Source organism: Euprymna scolopes, chromosome 16 (genome assembly GCF_053919585.1).
Source record: "Euprymna scolopes isolate OS-2025 chromosome 16, ASM5391958v1, whole genome shotgun sequence".
NCBI lineage: Eukaryota > Metazoa > Mollusca > Cephalopoda > Sepiida > Sepiolidae > Euprymna > Euprymna scolopes.
Window position 1 is genome coordinate 111,001,262 of NC_136497.1, and position 10,000 is coordinate 111,011,261.

The following is a 10,000-nucleotide window of genomic DNA, read 5'->3' on the forward strand; positions in this document are numbered from 1 at the left end:
AAAATAGAGTGCCCTGTGACTTTTCGGTCAGTGTCATGGGACTTTTCGGCCACCCTGTATATATACATACATATATATAGGGATATATATATATATATATATATATATATATATATATATATACATACATATATAGGGATATATATACATATATATACATACATATATATAGGGATATATATATCCATATATATATACATACATATATATATAAATATATATACATACATATACATACATATATATATAAATATATATACATACATATACATACATATATATAGGGATATATATATCCATATATATATATACATACATATATATATAAATATATATACATACATATACATACATATATATAGGGATATATATATCCATATATATATATACATAGATATATATATAAATATATATACATACATATACATACATATATATAGGGATATATATATCCATACATACATATACATGCATATATATATAAATATATATACATACATATACATACATATATATAGGGATATATATATCCATATATATATACATACATATATATATAAATATATATACATACATATACATACATATATATATAAATATATATACATACATATACATACATATATATAGGGATATATATATCCATATATATATATACATACATCTATATATCTATAAAAGTGAACGTGTCTGTCTGTCGGTCTGTCTGTCTGTGTACATTTCCCTACGCAATAACTCTGTCAATTTTTAGTCTATAGACTCGAAATTTGAAATACCGGGTACTGAGATTTGGGAAAATCGATGTGACGGGTGTCAGCCAGAAATTTGGCTGTTAAGGGGTCAAATTTCAACGATTTGACCTTTAAGAACTCTACCAAACTCCTCCGACAATTTTGGGTCTAGACACTTGAAATTTTAGATATAGGTTCCTTGAACCTGGATCTAACTTAATAAAGTGATTTGAGCCCGAAACTATAAATGTTAAGGGGTCATAATAGGGGTCAAAGTTTTAAAAAATTAACCATTTTTTTTTGTTTTTTTGCTTTTTTTGCACAGCATACACCTCCAAACACCCGAGCAACGCCGGGCACCCCTGCTAGTATATATATAAATATATATGTATAAATATATATATATATAGAAATATATATATAAATATATAAATATATATATATAAATATATATATATATAAATATATATAAATAAATATATAAATATATATAAATAAATATATAAATATAAATATATATAAATAAATATATAAATATAAATATATATAAATAAATATATAAATATAAATATATATAAATAAATATATATATATATTGATATATATATACATATTTATATATGGATATATATATACATATATATATGGATATATATATATACATATATATATGGATATATATACATATATATATGGATATATATATATACATATATATATTGATATATATACATATATACACTTATATATAAATTGCAGATAACAGACACCTCTATGTTTCAAAACACGTACACACATGCAGTGGAAACAGCTTCAAAATAATGCCAATCTTCCAAACAGACAATCATTTTTATTTACTTACACAGGAAAAAAGCTTCATCACCAGATTCACTCCTGAACTGAACAGAACCTAATACCATCACACAAAAACATGAAATGCAAGGTACACTCGCATGCACACCCATACACATATACACACCCACACATAAATCAGAACCGACACATTAAAACACACACACGTGCGCGCATACAACCACACACAGACATAACACCCATATCTCTAATACAACACACTGAACAATACCAACCCTACTTAACCTCGAAACAAACAACACTAGGAGACACCTAGAACCATAGTATAATATCTGTTCCAACACCTCGCTCCCTCCTCAGTCAGTGGAGGAGAACCCCCTCATGACTGAAACGACTATCATCCCTTCTATCATCCCCCTCCCATACCTATACCCCCTCCAATGCCCCCCCTCTGGGGAAAAAAATCTTCCCCACACTAGGAACCGATCCTGGGTCTGGCCATACCCACATGGGGAGACAAATAAATAGAAACAGTAAAAAATCCCCTATTTTAAATACACCCCTCTTTCTAAACAAACATAATATAAGACTAAAACGAAAAATCACAATACTAAAATCCAAGAATCACAAAAAATAAATATCAAAATAGAATGAAAGCACCCCTACCCTTATTTCAGAAGAGCCAGTCCCCCCCTCCCCACATATACACATTAGTAACGACCTCGGACCACAGCCGCCTTCCTAAGGAAGCAAATAACGCTAAAATACTATAAAACAATATACACATTCCCAAACCAATAAAAGCAAACACACACACGCACACACGCGCACACACACACATAAACACACATGCACACACACACACACACACACACACACACACACACACACACACACACACACACACACACACACACACACACACACACCCTACCCAACCCCAAAGGAACAGAAAAAAAAAATTAGCAGAAAGAGATAGCGACTACAGCGAGGTCAACGTCTCCCTGGACAAGCCAAATCAAAAAGCAATAAAAATTCAGCATACCAATGAATAATAAACACTTACAAGCCTCCACCTCTTGGAAAAACTTCAAATTAACTACAAAAATCGCCATTTTTACACATTTGAAAATAATTTCTGACGAGGACGCATCACAGTCTGGAACGCGCATAAACCATTTCAATGACTTAAAAACATTATAACAATGATCTACACATAATTCTCAATGAAAAACCAAGACACGGAATAATAAAATAATGTTCAAAAATACAAATTGTTGGTGACTACTCCCTTATTTTAATATATTTATATATACATATATATATATGTATATATATATATATATATATATATATATATATATACATATATACATCTACTTATATGGATATATATACATATATAAAAGTGGATATATATACATATATGTATATGTGGATATATATACATATATATATATATATCGATATATATACATTATATATATATATCGATATATATACATTATATATATATATGTGGATATATATACATATATACAGATACATATACATATATACATATATATACGGATATATATAAATATATACATATATATATTGATATATATACATATACATATGTATATTGATATATATACATATACATATGTATATTGATATATAACCATATATATATATGAATATATATACATATATACATATATAGATACATATACATATATATATATATGGATATATATACATATATACATATATAGATACATATACATATATAGATACATATACATATATATATATGGATATATATACATATATACATATATAGATATATATACATATATACATATATATATATGGATATATATACATATATAAATATATATATTGATATATATATACATATATATAAATTGATATATATACATATGTATATATTGATATATATATATACATATATACATTTATATATGGATATATATACATATATATATGTGGATATGTATACATATATACATATATAAATGGATATATATACATATATACACATATATATATGGATATATATACATATATACATATATAAATACGGATATATATACATATATGGATATATATACATATATACATACATATATATATGGATATATATACATATATACATACATATATATATGGATATATATACATATATACATACATATATATATGGATATATATACATATATATATATATATGTGGATATGTATTCATATATACATACATATATATATGGATATATATACATATATACATATATACATATATATATGTGGATATGTATACATATATACATATACATATATGGACATAAACACATATATATATATATGGATATATATACATATATACATATATATACATATGGATATATATACATATATACACATATACATATGGATATATATACATATATACATATATATAGATATGGATATATATACATATGTATATATTGATATATATATATATATACATATATACATTTATATATGGATATATATACATATATGCGTACATATATATATGGATATATATACATATATATATATATGTGGATATGTATACATATATACATATATATATGGATATATATACATATATACATATATATATAGATATATATACATATATACATATATATATATATATATATATGGATATATATACATATATGCATACATATATATATGGATATATATACATATATACATACATATATATATGGATATATATACATATATACATACATATATATATGGATATATATACATATATACATACATATATATATGGATATATATACATATATACATACATATATATATGGATATATATACATATATACATATATATACATATGGATATATATACATATATACACATATGGATATATATACATATATACATATATATACATATGGATATATATACATATATACATATATATACATATGGATATATATACATATATACATATATATACATATGGATATATATACATATATACATATATATACATATGGATATATATACATATATACATATATATACATATGGATATATATACATATATATATATGGATATACATATATACATATATATGGATATATATACATATGTACATATATATTTGGATATATATACATATATACATATATATTTATGGATATATATACATAAACATATATATATGGATATATATACATATCTACATATATATACATATAGATATATATACATATATACATATATATACATATGGATATATATACATATATATATTTCAGAGGAAACATAATTTAATTTAAATACAAAAAAACAAGAAATGGGCAGGTGAAATTATTAAAATTTCCTTAAGGACTTATCGTCTTACCCTCTAAGAGGAAACGTCAGAATGATAAATTAAAAACTAAGAAAACGAATGAGGGAAGAAGGGAATTTTGGTTTCAGTTGGAAGAACAGTGGAAAAAAAAAAAAAAAAAAAAAAAATCTCACTGTTCAGGTGGTTTTAAATCAATGAATATCTCCAACTGATGTTTCAGAATCTTTTGTCTACACAGGCTAGGTCGAGAGTTGTTAATAACTAACGCCTCAATGATATTGAGATGATAGTTCGACCTCGCACTGTATAAAACAGAAAACCACCCATCGGAATATTGATCGGCACACCTATTTATACTCAACAGGTGATTGCCAATGGCGGACTCATGAGCTTGGGAGTGCCCGGATTTTCTCGAAACCTGGTGTAGTCGAATATCCCGAGGGATATGTTGGGATATTCTCATTTCTAATCTTTGGGATGTTTTGCCAACGTAGTCAGCTCCACACTGACAAACGAATTTATAAACAACAGAGTTCTTTTGAATGGTTGGCAAAACATCTTTACGAAAAGAAGAGAAAAAGGTTCGAGTTGTGTAAACTACTCTAAGCATAGTAGCTGGAAAACAACGTTGAGTAGCAGAAGAAATCCTTTCAACAATATGAAGGCCAACAGGACCCTACCATGGTAATTTTAGATAAATGGGACAACGTGATGGACCAATATGTTTATATGTATCCATATGTACATATGGATACATATACATATCTACATATATATACATATCTACATATATATATATGGATATATCTACATATATACATATGGATACATATACATATCTACATATATATATATGGATATATATACATATCTACATATATATATATGGATATATATACATATATATATGGATATATATAAATATATATATGGATATATGTATATATATACATGTATATGTATATATATATACATATATATATGCATAGAAATATACATATATATATGGATATATATATACATATATACTTATATATATATATATATATATATACATATATGCATATGGGTATATATACATACTTACATATATATATATGGATATATATACATATATACATACATATATATATGGATATATATATACATATATATATGTGGATATGTATACATATATATATGGACATATACACATATATATATATGGATATATATACATACATATACATATGAATATATATATACATATATACATATATATACATATACATATGGATATATATACATATATATATATATGGACATATAAACATATATATATATATGGATATATATACATATATACATGCATATACATATGAATATATATACATAAATACACATATACATATATATACATATACATATGGATATATATACATATATACATATATATGCATATCGATATATATACATATATATATATATATATGGATATATATGTATACATATATATGGATATATATGTATACATATATATGGATATATATATGGATATATATACATATATATGGATATATATACATATATATGAATATATATACATATATACATATATATGGATATATATACATATGTACATATATATATGGATATATATACATAGATACATATATATTTATGGATATATATACATAAACATATATATATATATGGATATATATGCATAAACCTATATATATATGGATATATATACAAATCTACATATATATACATATGGATATATATACATATCTACATATATATATATATATATATATATATATATATATATATATATATATATATATATATGGATATATCTACATATGGATGCATATACATATCTACATATATATATATATGGATATATATATACATATATATATATGGATATATATAAATATATATATGGGTATATATATATATACATATATATATGTATATATATATATACATATATATATAGATATATATACATATATATATGGATATATATACATATATACATATATATATTGATATATATACATATATACATATGGATATATATACATATATACATATACATATGGGTATATATATTATATACATATACATTTAGATATATATACATATATACATACATACATACATATATATATATATATATATATATATATATATATATATGAATATATATACATATATCCATATATATATATATGGATATATATACATATATACATACATATATATATTTGGATATATATACATATATACATACATATATATACATGGATATATATACATATATGATGATTGCAACATCTTGTCAGACGAGTGCTCATCCCTAAGACATTTAACATCCATGAGCCCAAGTGTCTGAGTGAGTATCTATACAAATATGATGTTACAGAGTCTTATCTATATATATGGATATATCTACATATGGATGCATATACATATCTACATATATATATATATATATATATATATATATGTATATATATATATGGATAAATATATACATATATATATATATATGGATATATATAAATATATATATGGATATATATATATACATATGGATATATATACATATATATATGGATATATATACATATATACATATATATATTGATATATATACATATATACATATACATATGGATATATATACATATATACATATACATATGGATATATATATACATATATACATATACATATGGATATATATACATATATACATATACATATGGATATATATACATATATCCATATATATATATATATATATATGGATATATATACATATATACATACATATATATATTTAGATATATATACATATATACATACATATATATATACATGGATATATATACATATATGATGATTGCAACATCTTGTCAGACGAGTGCTCATCCCTAAGACATTTAACATCCATGAGACCAAATATCTGAGTGAGTATCTATACAAATATGATGTTACAGAGTCTTACCTTTGTACGACAGCTAATCTCTCTCTCGGTTCAAAATGTTGAGATCCAACAACAAGTAAGAGCAAGATAGCCAGCAACAAATTAAACTGCAGATCAGTTTAATGCGGGTACTGGCCTTCCGCTTTATGGTTTTTTATATCCGAGATTTACTTCTCCTAGAAAGGTTGCCTTCACCACGGCTTAAAAGAGCCCTGTCTATCCCAAAATATACATATATACATACATATATATACCTGGATATATATCCATATATACATACATATATATACATGGATATATATACATATATATATATATATGTATATATGGATATATATACATATATATATATATGGATATATATACATATATAATGATATATACCCATATATACATATATATATGGATACACATACATACATTTATATATATATATGGATATAGTTATTTAAATATACATATAAATATATATATATTTAAATATAAATATATATATTGATATATATATACATAGACATATATGGATATATATATACATATATTGATATATAAACATATACAAACGTATATATATATGGATATATTTACACATATACATATATATATGTATATATATATAAATAAATACATATATATATATATATATACATATCTACATATATATATATATATCTATGGATATATATACATATATAAATATATATATATATATATGGATATATATACATATATATTGAAATATATACGTATATACATATATACATATATATATATATTGAAATATATACATATATACATATATATATATATTGAAATATATACATATATACATATATATATATATTGAAATATATACATATATACATATATATATATATATATATTGAAATATATACATCTATACATATATATATATGGATATATAAACATATATACATATATATATATATTGATATACATACATATATATATTTGGATATATATACATATATACATATATATATGCGGATATATATACATATATACATATATATGTGGATATGTATACATATATACAGATATATATGTGGATATATATACACATATATACACATATATATATGTGGATATATATGCATATATACATATATATACATGTGGATATATATACATATATATATATGGATATATTGTTATATATACATATATATGTGGAAATATATACATATATATATATATGGATATATATACATATATACATATATATATATATATGGATATATATACATATATACGTATATATAAATATGGATATATATATACATATATATATGGATATATTGTTATATATACATATATATGTGGAAATATATACATATATATATATATATGGATATATATACATATATACATATATATATATATATGGATATATATACATATATACGTATATATAAATATGGATATATATATACATATATATATGGATATATATAAATATGTACATATATATATGGATATATATATATATGAATACATATATATATATATATATATATATACATATATATATATGGGTAGATATACACATATTTATGGATATATACATATATACATATATATATACGGGTATATATACATATAGATAAATATATGGATATATATACATATATATATATAAATATGGATATATATACATATATATATAAATATGGATACATATACATATAAAACATATATATGGATATATATATACTTATATACATATATATATATATGGATATACATACATATTTACGCATATATATACATATGGATATATATACATATCTACAACTATATAAGGATATATATACATATCTACATATATATATATATATCTGAATATATATACATATCTACATATATATATGGATATATATACATATCTACATATATATATATATATGAATATATATACATATCTACATATATATGGATATATATACATATCTACATATATATATATATATACATATCTACATATATATATATATATATATATATATATATATGAATATATATACATATCTACATATATATGGATATATATACATATCTACATATATATATACATATATATATATGG

The 10,000-nt window shown here is 21.4% G+C and overlaps 1 protein-coding gene across 1 annotated transcript in view; it reads right to left on the reverse strand.

Moving 5' to 3' along the window:
* The window catches only part of LOC145296051 (uncharacterized), a 54,750-nt gene that overhangs the window by 1,202 nt on the left and 43,548 nt on the right, over positions 1-10,000 (reverse strand). The gene's annotated exons all lie outside the window — the stretch shown is intronic.